This window comes from Pezoporus wallicus, unplaced genomic scaffold (assembly GCF_028554395.1).
Source record: "Pezoporus wallicus isolate ANWC-B61680 ecotype Strahan unplaced genomic scaffold, APGP_CSIRO_Pwel_v1 contig_10160, whole genome shotgun sequence".
Classification (NCBI taxonomy): Eukaryota; Metazoa; Chordata; class Aves; order Psittaciformes; family Psittacidae; genus Pezoporus; species Pezoporus wallicus.
This window is the reverse complement of record NW_026641390.1, coordinates 549,727-572,915: the sequence shown is the minus strand read 5'-3', so window position 1 is coordinate 572,915 and position 23,189 is coordinate 549,727. Positions and strand designations below refer to the sequence as shown.

Here is a 23,189-nt window from a genome sequence, read left to right as displayed (position 1 = left end):
TGTTGGCTGCTGGTGGTATGCGGCCAGTTCTTGTATTTATCCCAAAATAAGACCGTATTTTTATAGTGCCAAAAGCAATTCCGGCCATTCCTGCTTGTACAAGGTTTGCTGACCGCAGGAGCAGTGTGGTAAGGTACCGGATGGGACAGCATTGGTGTGATGTGCAGTGATGCCAGCACCTCACCACAAGCTATCTGCATCCTCAGCCTCTCCTCCTGGGTACACAAGGGCCACTGATACTCCCCAACTTTCTGTACAACCCCAAAAGCTGCTCCTTGACCACAGTCCCCATGAATCACCCACTAACAGCTATGACAAATACATTCAACTCATTCCAAGGTCCATCCATCCCTATGGCATCACTCCATCGGTGCACCTTGCGCAGGCAAATCCCCAACCCAGCAAGGTACCAGCTAGAGGAATCAACTCTCCCAAGCGCTCAGCTGTCAAACCCTTCCACCCATTTGGGTTGCCAGTTCTATTTGCAGTGCCAGGAATGGCTTCCCAAAGCCACTCAGCTCCGAAGGAGTTAATGGAGCAGAGCTCCACTCCGATTCCCCCACCTAACCCTCCCAAGTCCCCGTATAACCAGACTTGGCACTTGGAGAAAGCTCCACAAATCCAGAGGCTAAAATGCACTGCCTTCCGTTCGTGAAGAGAAGGCAAGTCCCAGCTAATTGAGGAAACAGAGCCTTCCCCAGCCCCCTTCCAGGCTCCTTATTTATTTAGGGCCTTTTCCCCTCTTTTCCTCTCTTCTTTTTTTGTTCTTCTCTGGGCAAACATTAGGAAAAGAAAGTGCTAATCAATTTGATGGTGCACGGCTGCAAGTCATGATCAACTGATGATGCTCCCCAGCATCACCCTTGTCACAGCGTGGGTGGGTGCAGACAGGCTGCTACCCCGTGTCCCATGGGGAGCCCCCCTCCCCATTCCTTTACTCCCCACGGAGTAAGAAAGGGAACAGCATCAGGAAGGCAAAGGGAAACGGTAGCAGATAACTTTTTCACCCTGAATCTCATTCCCCCCCCCAAATTTCAGGTTTTCCCCTTGTCTCGCTGCTGCTGAAGGTTTCCCGAGTGTACAGTAGAGTTATTTTTTTTAACTCCCTCTGACTACTGCACACAATTCAAAGGAAATCTGGGAAACCAAATTCTCAGCTCTCCAAAGCAGCAAATGGAAAGTCACTTAAAGGGACTCTGCCTTAAAGCGGCAGCAGCGCATTTCTTCGGCGGAGAAGCAAAGAGGTTAACACCCCCCCCCCCCAAAATAAACCAACCCCACCACGACCTGTCTCAGACCCATGGGCTCGGGCTCCCCCTCTAACACTCGTTGGCGACTCAAGTCGTTGCCGGTGTCCCCGTGTCCCTCCCGGGGAGGATGCGCTCCCCGTGGATGCACATCCAGGGAATGGGAGGGTAAGGAGTGGGGAGCAAACGGGTGGGTGATGCCAGCCCCCCTCCGTGTCCTCTTGTGTCCGCATCCCGAGGGAACGGGGATGCTCCCGGGAGACAGCGAGCCCCGGCAGAAGGGTTAAAGGGGATGGAGGGGGGGGATAAGGAGGCAAGGAAGGACCGACATCAAAGGCAAGTTCTCTGCTCAGCAGATGAGCAGATCTATCCTCACTTCATATTTTCTGCAGCTGAAGCCGGGGTGGGGAGCTGGGGGGGGGACGACACACACGGATTAACTCCTTCTTCCCTACCCCTCCGGGGCAGAGGCGACACTTTGCCAGGGAAAGAAGTGGGATCATCGCAGCCGGTGACAGGAGAAAAGCAGAGCCGGGAGCCCTGGGGGTACGGGGAGTGGGTTTCACAGGGAGCAGCTCCCTGCAACATCACTGCGACCCCGGGGGCAGCTTTACCCTGGGAGGGGGAAAAGGGGTGGCAGTGATTTCTCTTTTAAAGTCCTGGTCTGACACAAATAGCCCAAATACTCTGCAGCGAAAGAGCATCATTTTCTTTTTAACTCTGACAAACCTCGTTGAGTCATTGAATGAGCGAGAAAGGGGAAAGGGGGGAGAAAAGTTCTGTTAAAGGGACTTTGCAGAGCGAAAACGCAGGAGCCGGCAGCGAGGCGGATTGCTGAGGCCACCAAACCCTAGGAAATCACTGGAGGTATCAAACCCCCAACACTGACATGTGGCAAACAGCACATTCTCCTTCCCCTTCCCTCTCTACCCCGAATCCTTCAACCCAACAAAAAATCCTATTTAGATGACATCAGGAAGAGAGCCTTAAATGACAAAAGGGTGTTTACCCACCTCATCATAAGCGAGCTGGAGGGGAAGGCTGCATTCTCCTCCTCGAGGGCTGAGAAATTCAAAAGCCGGGGAATTAAGAGCTGCCGTCTGGCCCCGTGCAGTTCCTCCGTAATCTGTGTATAAAAAGAGAAGTCTTCATTACTGACCACAGGCACGGAGCTGCGCTGCTCACGCCCCCTCTGCTCAGCACCAGCCAGTAGCACACAGAAGTTGGGTTACGGGAGAAGGAGACAAGCTGAGCGGAGACTATAATGATTTATCTGCACCGCTGGGAGGGGGAGAGGGGGGTAAGAAATAAATGGGGGATAGAAAGGGCTAAAGAATAATAAAAAGGCCTCGTTCCAAATATGACACGAGGGGAAAAATGAGTTTTGTAGTTGCAGAAGGGTGACAGACGTGGGGATGTGCCAAGTCCCTAAGGACAAAACCACCACACACCTCTTTAATCAGCTCTTTAGCCAAAGCCTTAATTAAAAAAGCTCCTACAAAATATCAGATAATGGATTGCATTTTCAGGCCTCTCTGGAAAACCAGCTCATATGGCAATGTTTCTCAACTCCTGCCAGAGCAGGGAAAGCTGCCAGTTTTAGGTTACGATATCAAAGGCACACATCCTCCGCACCACCAGCCTGCTCCCAGTTACACCAGAGTAAATCCAGAGCCACCTCATTGCCTTCAAGGCAGCCAGGGCTGATTTGCAGCTAAGCAGGATCAGGCCCTGCCCTGGCAAACTGGTGCCTGCAGCACTGCTGATGGAAGGAGAATTTGGCCTCTTTTTCCCCCAAACCTGCGATCAGGTCTGCTCATGTATCCTCAGAGAGGAATGAAACGCAAGCATCATTCTCCCAATTTGTAAGGATAAAAGGCAGAGAGGATTATCTGCTTTGCTCTGCTCTGACAGCAGCGGGTGTAATACTTGAAGCCCTGCTCCGAGGTCAATCCCACTTTCTGTAGCATGAGACCGACTGACATCTTTCACGTTGCCGTGATTATTCCTGGAGCAACGTGAGCACAGAGAGTAAGTTGTCATCTAATCTCAGCAATCAAGTGGAATTGCAATAAACCCCCTGGACTGGAGATCATCCAAGCAGCTCTGAACGGAGCAGCCCCGTGCTCTTCCAGAGCACGTGCTTATTTACAGCAATGACTGCAAACTCCCTTTGGAAAGTCAATCTGGCTTTTGCCGACTGCAATAGTGGGGCTACCCCAGCTTCTGACACTGTTTCCAAGAAAGCCCATGCCATTTTGAATTACTCAAATTTAGCATCTTTTTCTCTCTCCTTTTTTTTCCAGCCCCAGAAGCAAGCAAACATTTCCTGGCACCACGGGGATGCAGCTATGCCATGTGCCACTGTTTCACATGGCATGGACCACCTCCCACTCATGCTTTTGCTCTCATGACATCCAATGCCCTATGGAAATACAATATATAACTATAATACATACAAGTCTGGATTAAAAGCCCTCCAACCCAGGCCACCATCGGTGAACCAGGCCAGACTGTTGTGCTGCTCAGTGATCCCTCCTTGCACCCAGCATCCTGGCTCTCCCCACCACTCTCCCCGCGCTGCTAAGGCTTTAGCAGGACCTCTGCTTTTGCTTTTGAGCTAAATAATAAATTCAGGCTTACTGCAAGGTTTAGGATCAAAGGAGAAGTTTATAAGAGGTCTGGTTTCCAGTGTTATGGGTGACTCTTGTACTTTTCTCTGGATCACAGAATGATTTGAGTGGTGGAGGGAGGAACCTTAAAAAGCTCCTGCAGTTCCAACCCCTGCCACGGGCAGGGACCCCTTCCACTAGAGCAGCTTGCTCCAAGCCCCTGTGTCCAACCTGGCCTTGAACACTGCCAGGGATGGGGCAGCCACAGCTTCTCTGGGCACCCTGTGCCAGCGCCTCAGCACCCTCACAAGGAAGAGCTTCTGCCTAAGAGCTCATCTCAGTCTCCCCTCTGGCAGGTTCAAGCCATTCCCCTTGGCCTGTCCCTACATCCCTTGTCCCAGGCCCCTCTCCAGCTTTCCTGCAGCCCCTTTAGGCACTGGAGCTGCTCTCAGGTCTCCCCTTCAGGAGCCTTCTCAGATTCTGAGGCTGACCCAGCCCAGCTCTCTCAGCCTGGCTCCAGAGCAGAGCTGCTCCAGCCCTTGCAGTATCTCCGTGGCCTCCTCTGGACCCTCTCCGACAGCTCCATGTCTTAGAACTGCATGCAGTACTCCGGGAAGGGTCTCACAAGAGAGCCAATAAAGGCGAACATACATGTGGCTTCCTGCAGCCAATCTTTCCTTGGGAAAAACACCCCAGACCATCCACTGAGCAGCTGGTCACTTCCACACATCCATAGCATGTTGTATTCCAGCAAGAAGGGTACCAGCGTGCCAAGCGTTAGCATCCGAATACCCCCACAGAACATTATACAGTCCCAGTGGAGCACACACATCCGGGAGGAGGAAAAAAGGCTCATTTTAGCTAACGAGGTAAGTCCAGAGGAAATTCCTCAATGCCAAGGGAGCTACTACAGGCTGAACCCAGTCTAACAGCGAGCTGGCTCTGGCTCCCAGTCAAGGACTTCTTCAGAAGACTCATTCAAAGGGCAAAACAATGAGTTTGAAAATACATGCTGTATTCATAGGTCTGTTTCGAGCTCACTAACATGAAACCACTTATATAATTGTCACAAAGCAAACATCTTACTATGCACAATAGAAGAGCAACTTTGTTTTGTTCCCCCTTCCCCAGTTCTGTGCTACTTGTCTTGGCCAAGACGCTTCTTATGTAGCATAAATCAAACCCAGGTGCATCTCTGCGCATGAAGCATCTCACTAATAACTGTTGCTTAAAGTACATACATGACTACATTAAAGATAGTCCCAGCCCATCATTTGGAGGCCTCAGAATTCCCCTTTAGATCCAGAAACAGTATTTTTTCTCCCAGGTGATGACAACCGCATCAGCATTTGATGCATGAGACATCACGAGTAAAGTGCCCCATACTGAATTTCTTTGGTGATATCTGACTCACAAGGAAGTTTGCTGGAAAGCAGGAGTGCTTGAAACCATTCTTATACACAAAAAAAAAAGATGTTTTCAACCAAGTACAACCGGCTGCATGCTTATTTTTAGTGGCAACAGGTTATAAATATATATTAATTATATATGTTAGTTCATACAGCAGATTTCTTTCCTTCTTTGTTCCATTTTAGCCAAAGGCTTTCACCATCTCACTGTTGCAGGCCAGGCAATTTGGAGGACCACTGCCAAGACCTACTACAATGAGCTGGGTTGGAATCCAGCTTCGCAGCTCCTCTGCTCCATCAGGATGCTCCTTAACATACCAGCCTCCTTGCAAGCACCTACTCCCTGTTTGCAGAAGTGGTGGGGTGAAAACAGACTTTTGGTCTGTCCGTAGGACCCATCAAGGATGTCTGATCCTCATCCTCCTCTGAATCCACAACTCTGATCAGCACAGCTTTGGAGCACACTGGCTTGACAAGCATTTGCATGGAATGGTCCCAAGGAAGATGCTGAGGACCCAGCCTCAGAGACAAGCCAGAAACTGATTCCTGGCTGAGAACTTTGCAGGCAGCATCACTTATCTTTGCTGTCTGCTCGCTTTTTACTTCAGGCTCCTCAAAACAACAATCCAAGTGACTACAGGCAAGAAATCAGAGACCAAGGTAAGGGAGATTGTGTCTACGCCAAGCCCATTGGGAGTGCCCATGTGCAACCATGCCACAGTCCTGGCTGTGAGGACTCATGAGGCTGGTTTTGGCAATCCAGTCAGATAGCAGCAAAGCACACGATCTGCTCAACAGGAAGGGTCACCACCACAGCCCCTCAAATGTGAACCCTTCAACAGACAGAGGACAACCATCAGTGTTAGATGAAGGCAAAGAGTGATGCAGTGGCAGCAGCACTGTGAGACATGGGGATGTCATCTCCAAAGAGTGTGGCTGGCCTCAAGGGCCTTCCATCAAACACCATGGCTCGGAGCCACTTGTGAAGCTCCAAAACTGGCAACTAAACCAGTGAAAATTAAATAATTACTTAATTAATTAAATTAATTTCAAATGAGTTCCCAGTACTAACAGAATAATTGCAAAGGGCCAAAACCCAAACAAGATTCAACATCACTGTGGGCGGGCAGTGGGCGGGCAATGGACGGTCAATGCAAAGCTAACATTTTGCTATAGTTTCTGTTGAAAAGCCCATGCCTTTCCTATTGAAAAACTCATTGGAAGTTAATTTGCTTCACTAGCTCATGCATAAAAGCAGCAGCTCAGCAAAAAAGCCAGGCCAGGGCCATGGGCTGATCTCATCTGGAGGGTGCCAGAGGGGCCGGCTCTTCCTTCCCAAGGCAAATAGGCAAATTCCCTCATCGTAACCCTTCTGCGACCCTCTGTGTCCCAGCACAGATTTCCTAGAAAACTCATTTTCTCACTCTCCTCTAATCTTGCCCTGGTGAAGCCTTTGCTGAACAGCTCAGCTCCCCAAAGAAAAGCTGACATCAGCTGAAACCGCTTTCTGCCTGCGGAGACAAGCTGACCTGCTCCTGTCCATCCCATGCATGTGATGGGTTTTTCTGCCCATCTGCCTTTTATAAAAGGTTTGGACCAGCTTCTAAGCCTTTGGTCAACATCCCTGACCCATCGCCCACTCACATGGGGATGAAGGGCAAGGCTCGTGCAAGGACAGCCAAGCCCATGTGGCTTCGGCTATGGTACTCCAGACATGCATATACTATGGTGAAGTCCTTATGTGCACCCTGCCATGGCTTGGATGCAGCCAAATAAGCACCAGAAGATCCCAAAGCATCTTCCGAGGGATTCCCAGGGTGAGCAATGCCTGTCCTGCTTGTAGTTCCCCTTCCAGTGTGCTGAAAGCTCATTGCTGCAGTGGGTGCAAACAGGCTCTGCTTGGGGAAACTGAAGAACTGGGCATTTGGAGCAGCACTTGGATTGGCTTTTATAGTAGTGCTTTAGGAAGAAAAACCCCTAAGATTTTGGCTTTCTCGGTCCACAGACCTCATGGCAAACGGCAGGAGCACGCACGGGGCAGGTATTTGCACAGTCCTTATGCTAATGGGGTTGTAGCATCTCTTCCCAGCCCTTCGCAGCCATTCAATCTGGGAATCCTGCTAATGAAAGGAAAACAGAGAGGAGCTGTGGAGCAGAGGCCCAGGGTGTGGTAACTCTAGAAGGCAGCAGAGAAGGGATGAATGAAACCTTTCACTGTGGTCCAGAGGAGCCAGTGGCACCCAGGCTTGAGGAATTCAAGAGCTCTGCACACCAAAGCAGGCGGTGAACATGTTTCATGGGACATGGAGACACAACTTTCCTTTAATTAATGGGCAGGGAGAACAATAGAGGAGCTGCAGAGTGGGGGGACGTGCCGTGCTGGATGCAGACACCCCAAGGAGGGGAAAATAATGTGCATCAGCAGTGAGAAAGGAGACGAAAGAGGCCAACTTCCCAAACGCTGAAAAGCTGTCCTTATTTTTTCCTGTAATTATGTCTCTAAGGGATCACTAACATTTACATTTTTGTATGAGCTGTATAGTTCATTCACAGCCCTGCTCAGCAAAAGGCCCTGCTAATAAATAGACTTATTGATGCTTGCACTTCTATACATTATGCTACATCCACGCTCAGACAACCAGCCCATTTTACACTGCTCTACATTGTGAACAAATGATTCTCCTCCCACCCAGCCACGCGCCCCGCACGCCCCCAGCTGAGCCATGAATGGCCACAGTGTATGGAGCCACTTGCTTCCCTGCCTCTCAAAACACTTCCAGAGGAAAGGAAAAGAAGCCCCCGAAAGAAAAAGAATGGGGTATAAGGATTCCTTCACACACTCTGCCCACGATCATTTCACCTCCCCGCCCTCTCGCAACTCCTATTCCCACTCCAAAAATAAATATATAAGGAAAAAAAGCAGAGGAAATGATTCCTTAATGCTCCTGCACAAAAATCCTGCGGCCTCGCTCCCCGTTGTCTTCCTCCTGCGGCCAGAACAAACTCTTTTCTCCTGCCCCTCATCAGGGGAGATTACTACGGGGAAATGTTTTCCCTCCCACACTCTCAGCTGGCTTGAACTTATTTATATGAAGCTTATCTGGAAGCTTCTCCCAAGCCCAGGCAGCAATGGGTACCTCCAGCTTATGCTCAGCACAAGCAGCACACTGCACCACAACAGCCCCCACCTCAGCAACCAGCTTTCCTTGCCCTAAATCCTTCTCCAAGGGGGAAGAAAAAGCATTCCTGGCAGACATCAGTATCAGGATTGCTCCCAGCATCCCTGCTCACAGCCGAGGACCGTTCCGAAGGCAAATAGTACCCCTCTGTGCCTCCGGCACGCAGCACCACGGACACATAGATGGCATTATATTTAGCTGGCCCCAGATCTCGGGCATAATATTTTTTTTAGCAGTGGACTAAATATTTTTAACATATGCAAACATGCATGACTGAGGCAGCTACAGAGCCGGGGAGCTGGGATGCTGACGGCCTTCCAGGGCAGAACAATGTCACCTTTCTACTCCCCGGCGCTGCCTGTCCCTGAGATGCAGCTTGAGAGGGATGGGGAGAAGGGGTCAAAGAAAAACATGGAAGCTTTTCAGGGTGAGTTTTGCAACGGTATCAGAGTGAAAGAGTCCAAATTCCTCCGAGGTGCAGATGCACAGAGCAGCGGTCTGTCTCTAGAGCAAACATACCTGTGCGTGAGCCCGGCTTGGCAGAGAGGAAAAGCTCCTGGCTTTAAGCAAACAGAAAGGTGCCGGGTCAAATAAGTGGAGCAGAAAGTTCTGCCGTAGGTAAATAGGTCACTGTCAGCCCTGGTTTGAGCAGCATATCTGGGGACATGCTGGCCATCGTGGGTATGTACCCACTTTGCAGACGGGGGAAGCTGAGGCATATGTGTTTGGCTGCAGGATGGAAAAGGGATGCTGTGCCTGTACCTAACCCAGAACCCATGGGCCAGCTATGGATAAATGACTTCTGGTTAATGGACTGTGTTTGTGCTGCCATTTTGCTTCATCTGTCCCCACTGCCACTGCCATGCTCGCTGCAGGTCCTGAGCATGGTCAGTGTAATGGCAGGCAGTGGTGATGCAGTGATTGCAGGAACACTGAGGAATTCCAGACTGAGCCTTCATCCTGCCCCTGAAGCCCCAGCTTGTGCAAGATGTGCAGAGATCATCCATTTTTGTTGCTTAAATCTTTTCTTTCTTGCTCCATGGCTGTGGCAGGTGATCAGGTGTTAGCAAAGCAGGGTGGGAATGGAGAAACTGAGGCAGGGAGAGGAAAGGAGAGTGGATTTATGGCCAGCAAGAAGCTGGGTCTGATGGCCAGAGTCCTGCCACGCTGTGTGGTAAGCCATAGAGCCTCTCCTGTGCTTCCCTGCATACTGTGGCCATCAGGCCAAGCCCTCTCCCTGGCATGGCTTTCAGGGGGCTTTGTGCAAGCCCACGCTTTGTTTTGAACGGCAAAGGAGGCTCACAAGGAACACAACAGGGTTGTTGCCCCATGACAGCACCACTTGGCACCCTCCCCGTGCCCTCACCACATCTGTTTCTGGCTCCTATCTCAAAGCATCTCAGACGTTTCTCCCTGCTAAACATCTGCAGCTCCTGCGAACGAGACGCTCATCTCAGTGGCGCGTTATTGCTTCCAGGGGGCCAGATGTGGACAGGAGGCACGCGCCGTCCCCCGCCGGGCTTCTCATCCTCTGTTTTTCCCTGCAAAGAGGCACATTTGCACTGCAAAAAAGCAGCGGTTTGTTGACTGCTGGGTCCAGGATACCTTTGCTGGCCAATAATACCCATTGAAATTCCCCCTGCATGTGGGATGGGGCCAGTATCACCCTGCCTGGGTGTAGGGTTGGGGTACACGAACCGTCTTTGTTTCTGACGGCCAAAAGCATAAGCTCAGCCCAGTGCATGGAAGCATCTTATGAAGAAGCTATAGGGAAGTGTTGCTTCCAAAAGCAAGAGCCAGACTAAACAGGAGCATATTCCTGCTGCTTCTTCCAAGTCCCCAGCCATTTGGTGTTGACTGCTGGCACTAACCAAGGACAATCCTAGGATCAGAACAACAGTTTTGTACACCCAATGGGTGATCCCCCAGAGAAGCAAAGGGATAGGGAACCCCAAGGTTAGATCAGCTTGAAGTGGCACAAGCTCAGCTCAAGAGCATTACATGGGGTCATGGCTCACAGCGTGCTTTGCTCTTTGCCTTAGAGGAGCAACACAAAGTCAAACTTAGACCTTTATTCCTTATATTCCTGCTAACAGCAGCGTATTTGCACCCAGAGCTGCTCTGGCGCCTTCAACTGGACTTGGGGGAGATGCCTTTAGGGCAGCACAAGAGCCACCGGCTGCAGCTTGATGCTGGGTTGACACCAGCTTTCCACAGCCAAGAGCTGATCAGCCAACGTGAGGATTTTGCTCTTGGCTGTGCTGGCACGGCTGCGACGTGTGGACTGGGCTCAGGATGCGTAGGAACGTCTGCTCTAAAGCTTCCCTTTTAACTCTAACGAAAACAACCAAAGCTCTCCTTGCCTCCTCTGCTGCTGAGCCAAAACCTGCAACCTCGTGCCCAGGGGCGAGAAACGGAGCAGAGCCTGGCAATGGGCAGGAATGAAGCGCTGCCCTCAGGATCTGGTGGCACTGGCTGACCCAGGGGGTACCGCTGTGGCGTGGCATCGGGCTGGCATGACTCCTGAAGCCCTGCTTTGCCCACTGCTCCAGGGCTGCCCCCTGTTCCCCCCAGTGCCTAGCCACGGGCAGGTTCCTATTTGATTTGGAAAGACGTGCGATGCCTGCTCGAAGCGTGATGTTCCCCGTCCGATGCAATCCGGGAAGGAAGTGCCAACACGGTGCCTGGGGAGCAGCCGAGGCAGCCAGTGTGTCCTCCCGTTCCTGGCTGCCCCCTTCTCTGTGTAAACGTGCTGCTCGTCCAGAGCTCCGGCCCTGTTTTGACCTTGCAGATGTGAAACTCCAGGGCTCGATTTTCTGGCTATTTAGATGCAGAAAGATTGTGATTATGCCAAAACAGGCACCTTAGAGAAGGCTGCACTTTGCTAAAGCCTTTCCTGCACCTTTTGGGTTGAACAGATTCCACAGAGCATCCAGCCAGGACAGAGCTCAGCCAGACTCAGGCTCTCTACTCCCTTCCCCATGTCACCTGCGTCAGCCCTTGTGCACACCATGAGTGGCTGCCGGGATGCAGGATCCTGTGCCAGAGGTAGGACGTGCCCAGAGGGTGTCACCGCATCTGCTCCTTCTGGTTTTTCTTGCCCTTTTCATGGGCTGTGCTCGATACTGCAGCAGGACTGAGTAATTTTCATTTTCCACTTGCAATTGACTGAGTTAGCCTTGGATTTTCCAGTTTGATCGTTTCAAAATGAAACCTCTGGGTGTTACCTACAGAGGCAGGGGAACTGCTGAGTCCGTTCCTCCTTCCAGCCACAATGCCGGCTGGAGTTTAATCCTTTTCTATTTCATTTTGAATGGAATAAGAACAACAAAGGAGGGAACAGCACCTCCTTATTATACCTCTCTTTGACCCAGACATTCTCCAGTCCTGGTGTGTCTGGTTGGACACGAGCCTGCTCGAGCACTGCCACTGGTGCAGAGATGGCAGCAGCGAGGCACTGGGGATGTGAGGACATCCTGGCATTGGCGCATCGCATCCAGTCCCGTTCCATCCTCAAATGTCATTGCAGCCATATGTTTTCCCAAATTTCTGTTAATGCCATTCAGTCTTTTCCCTTGCACCTCCTTCCACGGAATCACAGAATGGTTTGGGTTGGAAGGATCTTCAGATCATTGAGTTCCACCCCCCCTGCCATGGGCAGGGACACCTCACACTAGACCATGTCGCCCAAGGCTCTGTTCAACCTGGCCTTGAACACCGCCAGCAATGGAGCATTCACTTTATTGGGTAACCCGTTCCAGTGCCTCACCACCCTCACAGTAAAGAACTTCCTCCTTATATCCAATCTAAACTTCCCCTGTTTGAGTTTAAACCCATCACCCCTTGCCCTATCACTGCAGTCCCTGATGAAGAGTCCCTCTCGTGGCTCCCTTTCACACCAAGAAGCACAGACCCTCTTTAAGTCTTACTGTAGACACAGCAGCTCAGCCTGAATTTTGCTCAACTACATGAGTAAAAAGCAGCTTTTCACAGAGTTTCAAACTGCATGTGCATTAAAAAGAAATAATAAAAGGCAAGGAAGAAGACAAGGTTGGTGTCCTGGTCTGCAGCCACTGCTCCCAGTGCTGGGTCCAATCCCTGCTTGACACAGAGGGCTGAAGTCTCACCCCGAGGTGTGCCGGCAGCTCCCCTGTGTGTTGGGATGAAAGGACACCTCACAATCACTGCTTAATGCCGGATAAGTGTTTTTCCTTAAAATTATGGGAGAGGAAATTCAATATTTTTTTAGGACTTGGCTTTGCATAATAACGACCGGCATGGGGAGAACAATTCTGTATTCATGCTCAACACAAACAAGCACCTTCCAATAACCTCACACCTCTGACTCCAGCCCCGCCGCAGGGCAGGCACTAACCTGTCCCTAACCATCACCCACAGCACCAGCACACCTTCCCAAGGCCACCCATCTCCTACGGAGGGTGGAAGGGTGACGGTGTTGTGTGGTGTGCACCTATGGCCACAGATTCCCCTTGAGATGCTTCACTAAGCTGGGAGATGCAGAAATACATATACATTATATATGTGCATAAATTAATATATATTAATATGTAAATTAACGCAGCATGGGGGTTGGGGAAAGAAAGAAGATATCTTCAGAGAAGAGAAGAATGGTCTCTCACCTTCATAGTGGGAAGAGGAAAGGGTCATGGTGGGAGTACGGCATCTTTGGCCAGAAATGCCTCATTTCTGCTAGCATGAAGACCCAAGCCTAGCTGAAACACATGGAAAGCCATCTGGAGCATGACTTTGGCCAAAGCTCCCAACAAGTTTCAAAACCACGGAGAAGAAATCTAAGTCATACCAAACGAATGAAGATGAGGTTATTTCAGCCACAAAAAACCCTTGAAGAAGCTGAAGGTTGACGCTAGAGCCCTGCAGCCCCACATCGCACCAGACCCCACTTTTGGACATCTATCCCCAAACACGTCTCACAATGTCCATACCTCTGCATAAGCCCAACGTGCTCATATCTTTCACCATCATGGTACCCAGCCTGGGTCAGCCTAGAGCAGCCCCAGAGCCCAGCCCCAACGGCTGAGACTCTGACACATGGCAGCGGGGTTGGAATTTGATGATCTTTAGGTCTTTTCCAACCCTAGCTATTCTATGGTTCTATGATCCTGCCCCTCTATTCCTATCTGTGAGATCCCTTTTGCAGTGCTGTGTGCAGTTCTGGTGTCCTCAACATAAGGACATGGAGCTGTTGGAGCAAGCCTAGAGGAGGCCATGAGGATGATCAGGGGATGGAGCACCTTCCATGTGAAGACAGGCTGAGAAAGTCGGGGCTGTTCAGCCTGGAGAAGAGGAGGCTGCGTGGAGACCTCAGAGCAGCCTTCCAGTATCTGAAGGAAGCAAACAGAGATGCCATGGAGGGACTCTTCATCAGGGACTGTAGTGGCAGGACAAGGGGTGACGGGTTCAGACTGAAACAGGAGAAGTTGAGGTTAGATATAAGGAAGGAGTTGTTTACTGTGAGGGTGGTGAGGCACTGGAACAGGCTGACCAAAGTAGTGGTAAATGCTCCATCCCTGGCCGTGTTCAAGGCCAGGCTGGACAGTGCCTTGGGTGACATGGTCTAATGTGAGGTGTCCCTGTCCATGGCAGTGGGTTGGAACTGGATGATCTTCAGGTCCTTTCCAGCCTTAACTATTCTATGATTCTATGTTTCTGAAGAGGAGAAGGATAATCCAGCATCTCCCCACCACCCAGAGGATGGGGACCTCCATCCCTCAGCAGCTGGACCCACAGCAACGTTAGCTCTCTTCCAAGGACAGCCAAGGCTCAGGGTGTTATTTACACTTTGATAAACACTGACACATCTTTTGGAGGAGAAGGCAGCTTTCGAAATACACAGCAAAGGGGGAAATGAGCAGCCAAGTTCACCAACCTAAACCTTCAGGGAGATAACACGCTTAGCAAAGTGTAGGTAAGGAATTGGAGTCCAGATCCTTGATCTCGTTTCTTCCTTTACCAAATCTTGGTTCTTCTTGTCTCTATCTTTTTCCATTTATTCCTCCTGCTCCCCTGTAGTCCTTTCTGAGCAGCTGCCCTTTGCTAGTAAAGAGCCCACAGCCTCAGGGCCAGCTTTCCCAGCACTAAAAGCCCACTTCTATTTGTCTTGACAAAACAGTAGTAGATTTGTGCTATAAATCCCCTTTAATGGAACGATCTATGTTGGCTTGTTCCCATTAGCACTTTCCAAATGAGAAGAGGTTTGTGTGCAAGCACATGCGTGTGATGTGTGCACCCATCTCCCTCCTGCAAACAGCAGCCAGGGCTTTTGATTCAAGATCTTCCCATTAAATGTCAATATTCATAAGCAGAATCTAAATATTTCCAATCCCCCCAAATTTAAACATACAAACGTCTTGATGAGTCATTTCCTAGAAGGCTTCTTTCAAACAAAAGCCTGATACTTAATCCTTGCACATGCTATTCGTGGAAGCCAGGGGGGGAGCACAGGAGCATGGTATAGGCACGAAAAGGATTTGAATAGCCCCTATGCACTGTATAGGCATGAAGCAGCTTTTAGCAGCAAAGTGGAGGAGGATAAACCCAACGTGTGATGAATCCTCAGTCTTTTGCCAGATATTCTTAAATATCCACTGAAACCCAATAAAATCCACCAAAATAATGTGGGGAGATGTGTGAACGCAGTGCCCTGATGCTCAGTGCCAGCTCTTTCTCCATCCAGCCCCAAGCCTCAGACTGCTCTTCTCCAAGGCATCTTCCCAAATGGAGATGTTTCCAGCAGAAGCAACCGGTTTTAGGGCACAGACCCTGCATTTCACTGACTCCAATGAGAGGCAGAGCACACCTTGGCTGAATTTAAGCCCATGGTGAATATTCTGGAAAGATGAAGCCCTCCAAGGCGTTTTGTTCAAAGGATGTGAGAAGCAGGGTGAACCCCTCAACAGCAGCTCAGCCCCTCTCTCTCCAGCTCTCTGCATTCTCTAGCTGCCATCACAGCTGGAAAAGCAGATCTTCTAGCAGCCTCCCAGGGGATGCAGCGCTTATACTGGCTGCAAGACAGTGCACGGGTACCCACCCAGCTCCTGACAGCTTGCAGGCCATTCCAATCACACACATGTCTGTGACATCCCGGTCTCACTGACCTAGTGTTGTCCATGTCAGGCTCCAGAGACCTATTTAAACCTCTTGAAGGGGATAAGAGAAAAAAAAGGCTCATTAAGAGTCTGGTGGTGAAGGGCTCCAGGGAATCATGCAAGGGCATGTGTGAAATCAGGAGGTCCAAGAGTCTGGAGCAGCAAAGGTGGTACTGGCACAGCACTTTGCACTGCTCCATGGGCAGGGAAACCCCTCTGCTCCGGCAGTAAATAGGCACTTACCCCTCTTCTTCCATCTCCTCTTCTTTTCCCTCCTCGTCCTGCCTCTGGTTGTGCAGCTTGCTCACGCTGCAATCAGGAGCACCACTGCAGGGCTGCACATAGGTTGTGTCATGGTGGGTTGTATTCTGGTGGGGTGCATCCTGATGGAGAGCTACCCGATGAGATGCATCCTCATGGGATATATCCCGATGGAGCTGCATCTTGATGGGATGCATCCTGATTGGGTCCTGCCCGATGTGGTGCATCCCGATGGGGTTTCATCCCGATGGGATGCATCCTGCTGGCGTGCATCCTGACGGGATTTATCCTGCCGGGATTTGTCTTGATGTATGTTCGCATGCGGCAAACAGGTGGCGATGTTGTACTCCAGGACTTCAGCTTCCAGCCCCAAAAAGCCGGCTGCTGTCAGAAATGATTCCCGCTGTGCCCCCCAGGACTTTGAGATCGCACGAAGGAGGTGCTGTGATGAACCCAAGCTTTCTCCTTCATCTTAATTAAAATAAACGCAAGCCAAAGCCTCTCTTTCTAATCCTTTTTAACCAAAGCGAGGGATAAAAACTTTGTCCTTTGCGAGCGCATTTTTCCCTTGAGCTTTGAAATGAACAAGAAAGTTAGGCTTGCAAGGGGAGTGCAGAGGATGCTTTGGGGATGGTGCATCATCCCGTATCGAAGGTGTAGGACTTGCGGTTCAGATGCGTGGACCTGGAATGTCACAAGATTATGTCTCAAGCAGAGGGAGAAATTCCTGCAGCAAAGCAGAGATCCATCCTGTAAGATGACTTCCATCCACAGCAGGTGCCTGCACTGCCTGGGCTGGAACACCAGGACTTGTGTGCACTCAAGGCACTGGAGCAGCAGTGAAGATAACTGAGTGGTGGGGTTATATTGTTTGTGCCCACCACAGCCCTTGCAGAGGCACTGACAGCAGAACAGTACCTTACTTGAGCAAAACCTTCATCCCGGAGGGAAGCAAGCACCTGAGGTGTGCTGGATGCTGTGCACAGTGGGGTTGCTTCGAGTGTATCCTAAAGGGATGAAGCACGGAGGCACAGAGGGGACCAGGGCCATGTGAGTGGAGCTGGCAGCGCTGGGGCAGATGCTAGCAGAGCATCCCATGGCCACCACTTGCCCATGTCCCTGTTTCCCTGCCCTCTGGAGGACCCAGATGATGCCACCCAACACCTCCATAAAAGAAGAAGTTGCCAAGGACTTTGTATTACTGCATTCCGATTTTCCAAAGAAGCAAATTTGAAGTCAGTGGAGTCCTTCTCTGAACCAAGCCCCTGTCCCTGAGCTGGAGCCTGTCTCAATGCTCCCCATCTTTCAAAAGGAAAGGTGGAAGCTCAGGGAGAAGCCCCTTTGAGCTTTGCCCTTGCAAGGGAATGCCCACACTCTAGAACGTGTTCAGTCACAGAACTGCACCATGTTCCTGCAGTCTGATGCTGTTTCCTAGCAAAGCCCTTGTGGCTCTCAGCACTGCAGCCAGCCAGGTTCGTTGGTCACCGGCAATGCCAGATGATGGCAAGCAAGGGGACAAGGGCTCCTGATCGTACCAAGATGAAGAGCTGCATCTTCTTAACACATATCGCCTGTTCAGAGAAAGATGAGTGTGCTACTGAGGTAACAGCCACAAATTCAAGGGGATCCTCAGGAGGTCTTGGGGTGGTAGAGGCTCAAAACACAACGGAGCATCCATAGGCATGGCAAAGAGAGGGAAGATGAAAAATGATGGTAATTTGCAGGTAAGGAGAGCAACTCCCAGGGTGAGGTGAGATGGGCTCTCACCTCATCACACATCTCAGGATGTGTTTAAAAGCAGGTTGGAAAAAGCAGCTGCATTGCTCTTCTTAGAGGGATTTCCCTGACTTTCCTCCTGTCTTCAGTGTTTTGAAGTTCTGTCGGCCAACCCAAAACACAGAGCTCATAACTTCCATCTTGGAGAGGGGACAAGAGTCATCTAAGGTCACAGCCAAAGCGCTGCTGAGCTCAGAGCTCAGAGCCCCAGATCACATCCTCCCCTTTCCATAGTGACCAGCATCACTGCAGCACAGTTTGCAGCGCAGTCCGTGGGTTGGCAAACCAGCCCTAGCCATGACTGCTTGGCTCCAACACATGCACTTTTCCTCACAGCAAGACATAAAACCTAAAACCTGCTAGATAATGGAGCACAACTTACCAAGAGATCCAGGGATTGCCCCTGCAGAGGAGCCTGGACAGGTGGATGTCTGCCCACGGAGACAGGCTGCTATACAGTTACCTATACAGCGCGAGAGAGCAGCAGCTCAGAGCTGAAATAGATCTACCTGCATGTGTAAAATGCCTTTGCTCAAGTGATGGCTTCCAGCCCTTCCACCGGCAGCATGGCCATCCTGGGAAAGCTGCCTTGGAAACAGCCTGCTGGATAAAACCACTTTATTTTTCTTCAAAGGTTTGCAGAGTAAATGTTAGCTTTGTGCTCGCTTGGTATTCCCTTGAACCTCAGCAGCGGGATGAGCACCTCCAGAAGTGATTCCTGGTCTCCCACCTTCGAATGGAGCCCATGCATCCCCCTGGGACCACTCAGCCAGCCCCTATGTGGGGACTTCCCTGATATACCCCCTGAGCAACGCAGATCTTGAGGGCCTGCATTAAACCCTGGCATCGAGCACCACTGGGGTAACACTCTCTCTTCATCAGCTGAATTTCCTTCTCTCTTAGCTGGTCCATGGTCAAGGCTTGTTGACTGACAAGGGGTAAGAGCTGCAGCCCAACATGCATCGAGAAACAACACACAATATCTGAAATGTCCTGTAGCTAAGCATTAAAAAACACCCAAAAGCAGCCCCAAAGACAGAAACCAGTAAATCCCAGCTCCTTGCTAATGCTATCCAGCAGCCAGAGAATCACATGCTATTTGAAACCGTCATAAATATTAGGGGATGTCTAATCTCCAAGGGCCGGTGGATTTGGTGTGTGGATGCTGTCATCTAGGAATGAGCAGGGAGCAGCAGACATGCACTACTGACTCACACAGCAGAGATGCTGGGAATCAGCTGCAGTTCTCCTGTTTTCATAATCTCACTCATTTTATTTGCTTAAGGTTGTTGGTAACTGTTGCTTAGTAGTGGGCCATGGGCCCTTTAACACCTTTCTCCTCCAAGGACAGCCAGCCAAAGCGGATGGCTGAGGATCCAAGGGTTTCTAAAGCCCATGGGACCTGCGGGCAGCTCCTGCTAGCCAACTTCTGGGTTCCTGAGTGCTACAGTCACCAAAAATCCACAGCAGAAGTCAGAACAGCACAACTGGTTACTAATACATCTACACTGGATACACAACCAGCTGGTTATGGTTCAACTCAAGCTGAAACGTGGCTTGGGAAACAGACAGAGTCCGTGTCCTTGGTGGCATGAGGAGCATCCCAGGTCTAGAAACATGCTCCCAATGGCCAGGCTTTGCCACCCATTGCTGGCATGGCCATGCCTGGACCCACCACTGAGTGTGGGGCTCAAATCCCACCCCCAAAAAAAAGAGGAATTGGTGATTTTAGCTTTTTCCTTGGGTGGCTCGGTACAGCTACAAGCCCTGATGGCAGCCAACTGGGAGGGCACACAAGGTGAATCATCATTTGAAATAGTTCGGGGTCTAACAAGGCGAGGTCACCCTGAGCACTCAGTGCAGTGGGTTGGACAAGGGAGCCTGTGCAGGTGCAGGTTGTGGAGCCCAGGAAACCTCACTAAGGGTCCCCTTGGCTTGTTCCCCTCTGTCTGCACTCAAGCTCCTTCCATGAGTCCCACCACAGGGAGGACACAAGACACTGGGGATGCAGAGCCAGGCAAGGAGTAAAGAAATGAAGCAATCCTCTCTGAATGTTCTCTGATTTAAGGAAAGCCACACTTGAAACAGGAAAGGAATAAGCTGGTGGGTTGTCCCCATGTGCTGCAGGGATGCAGAGGTGGGCCAATTGAGAGGAGCTCACTGAGATGCCACTTTGCTGTGCAATGCACGTGAGTGAAGGTGCATCTCCCATGCATAAAGAGTTCATGCCAAGGGAAAACTTCCCAGGGCATGCAGCAGGGACATACCTGTACCCATCCACTGCCCCAGATGAGGGCTTGTGGGGGTCTGCTTTGGGCTGGGATGCAGCTGAACACAGAGATGCTGCTTTTAGAGGAACTCATTTAGGTTTTCCATCTATAACACAACATGAGGAAACAAGATGCATCTGATGCAGGATTAAAAGGGTAATCGTGTCACCAACCTTTCTGGGAGTTCCTATGCCCCAAAATTCAGTTAATGTTGATATCGCGTTAAACTCCATATGGATAAAACCAAGGGATTTTTCTTTTAAGGATGTATTATTTGCCATGAGGAGCAGGGTATTACAGGAGTTCACATAAACCCAGCAGCTGTGCACCCCTCTTCCTTAAGACACACTCCCAGTGTCACAAGCTTGGACACTTCTGCAATAGGAAAAAGGAAAACTACCACGAAACAGTAAATGTAAAATCTGGGGAGAGACCTAAAGACAGGCTGAGGATCTATATGAGCACTAAGATCAAGGCAGCAGTTGAGTTGCTGGCTTATTTCTAACTGCTGTGAAGTGATATATGCTCAGTTTATCCCAGGAACAGTCCCAGGAACTCATCATCTGGAAGGGGTTAATTGGATCTGGGTAGGGTCAAACCCTCTTCTGCATATTTTTCTTTCATTTAGGAGAAACAAAAATGCATGTTTTCATGGTGTGACTTTTTATAAATTAAACAGCCCTGTCGAGTCATCAGCTCCAGCGTATATTCGCCTGTGTACGAGTCACTGGGTTTAGCCTTAAAGCAATGACTTAACTAAAACTTTGCTCTGTCCCAAGCTTCAATATTATGCCCCAAAACAGAAAAGGTAGAAGCTGAGCCTGTGAGCCACCGACGCTAATGTGCACAGGCTCTAAGAGAAAAGAAGACAAAACCTTGACACAGTTTCTTTGCGCAGCCCTGGAGGAGGAGAACGGTACTTTTAAATGCTATTGAAACTGCCCACGTATTCCCAAAGGGGACTGGAGGGTGAGGGCTGAAGGCAGCTGGGTTCTGTGTTACTTGCTGCTCTGAGAGCCGCTTCCCAGCCCTGCTCTCCCGGGAGGTCCGTACCTGGGAGCTCGGGGCATCGCCATCCCGGGACACTTCCCAGCTACAAAGCAAGCAGGGAACACTGCTGTGTTCCCAGAAACAGCCCCCTCTCCACAACCCTCCCATTGCCACAGCCCAACCACCGGCGACACCGAGAAACCCAAGGGGTTTTCCAAGAGAATGCCCTCACCTTTCCTGCGGAGCCGGGAGCTGCCCTTTGCTGTCTTTCTAGTCTCTCACTGCACTATCTCCAGTCTTCCCGCAGCTCCTGCCGAGCTGGAAATACCATTAAGCTCCAGTGAAGCACACACAAAAACAGAGAGAAAAATCCCAGGGAAAGCGTTGCAATATCCAAAGGGAGGGGAGTGAAGCCAGCGGGACGGCCGAGCCCCGGGTCCCTGCGAGCTCTGCTCCACCTGCACGCGCCGTGCTGGGATCCGCGATACCCGTCCGGCGTGGAGCAGGCATGAATACTTCTCTGGTGTCTGCTGATGACTTCACTTCATTAGCATGCTCCTGATAGTTCTCTCTGACTGTCTTTTTTACTGACTTTAAGGCTCTGCTAATCAAAATACTGTAGGGTTTAACTATTTCCTGGCTCCCCGGTTTTGCAAGAGCGAAATCTGCGGGGCAACAGGAACAGGAGCGTAAACCACAGCCCCAGCCTCCATCCAAGAGCAGTTTGTGCTGTTGGGGTCTGCAGGTCACGACTCTGAGTGCATTCCAGTTTCATCTGCTTAATGAAGGCGAAATCCTCCTCGGCTGTGCTGGACCTTTTAGCGCAGGCGGATGCAAAGAGGAAAGCGCCTTTCCACCTTCAGGGATGAGACTTCCCTCTTGTAATTCTTTGATTTAAAGACAGCTCAGGCAGAGGGTGAAACAGTTCATGCACTTCTTAACCTGTGACACTGCATCAAGATGGGATGGCGCAACCGAGCCAGGTCCTAGGTGATGCCAGTGCCACCACTGCCTTTGGCTTCTTGCTCACACGCTTTGGGAGCAGAGCTGACTTTCAGAGGGGAAGAAAGTCTTCATCACCCATGGGTTAGAAAAGGGGAAAGCAAAGCACAGAAATATAACACAACTCTGCTGAGAGCACATCTGGGGTGTGTGGCAGGGACAAGAACTTGTCTCAGGGCTCCCAGGTGCCAGCCTTGTGCTTTCTCCTTGGGGTTTCTAGCTGGTTTGAAGTCCATGTCAGGTTTTACTTTAACAGATACAGACAGGAGCGGATTTTGCAACAGTGGGATAGGAAAAAAAAAGGAAAAATTAAGAAAAGAGAGACTGCATTAAGTGCACTTTCCCCTGGGTGTGTGTGTCGGTACCTGGTTGCACGTACCCACACATCGTACCTATGATCACGGGTAAAGGGTGTTTTAGTGCATACACATGTGCCCATCAGTGTTTGCTCACAGACACATGCTTGTGTTCACCCCATGCAACGATGGTGCGTGTGGGTGCTGTGTCCTGGCATGCATAGTTACTACGCTGAAGCACACCCGGGCATGTTAGTGCACAGCTGTGCACATGTGTGTGCATGCACATGGGGTGGGAACACCAGGTTTAACCATTTGGGTCCCTGCTCCGAGCACCAGCACTATACCCAGCAAAAAGGCCATGCTTGTGCTCTTTCCCAATTAACACCCTTTCGTTGCTGCTGAGGCAACTGGCCCAAAATGCCTTTAATGAAGGCCTGCTGTGGGCTTTGTGAAGCTGCTGTAGCAGGAGCAGCTGTGGGGTCTGTCGGGCTGGAGGCCTGATTCATACCCAGCAAAATGAGGTCAGGAGCAGATGAGTCTCCGAACATTCATTGCTTCGCACAGGAGGTGACCCACATTTTTTACTCCTGATTCACAGCTCAGCTGCAGACACAGCTATCTTTAGCCCCAGAGAGAGATGCGGAGAGGCCGAGGGCCCCTCTGCAGAAGCTGTAAGGTCCACGCTTCAGAGGGCTGTGATTTTTTATGGTTATATATACACCTTCCCCTGCTTTCTATGGCGTCTATTGGATGAGAGCAGGACAAGCTCCAAGCACTGGTTTGATGTGCTAACCAGAAGTCCTGCACATGCTCCAGGAATCTGGGGGTCTCCCTGGGAGGCATCTACAGGGCGCCCACCCATCACAGTCAGTTGCAACCCATGTTGGAACCCACTGCAAACGGGGCCAAGCTGCAGAGGTCAGGACACTAGGAAAGGGAGGATCTAAAACCATCTTGCTGATGGTGATACAGAGGTTGATGTGACCAACAGGCTTCCAGCACTATTCCCAATGGGGA

The 23,189-nt window shown here is 50.6% G+C and overlaps 1 long non-coding RNA gene across 1 annotated transcript in view; it reads right to left on the bottom strand.

Moving 5' to 3' along the window:
* Window positions 1-2,268: 2,268 nt before the first annotated feature.
* Window positions 2,269-23,189, bottom strand: part of LOC130606902 (uncharacterized) — a 115,613-nt gene continuing 94,692 nt past the window's right edge. Inside the window, exon 3 of the long non-coding RNA XR_008974104.1 lies at window positions 2,269-2,373. This is a non-coding gene — a long non-coding RNA (uncharacterized LOC130606902). The remainder of the gene's footprint in view (window positions 2,374-23,189) is intronic.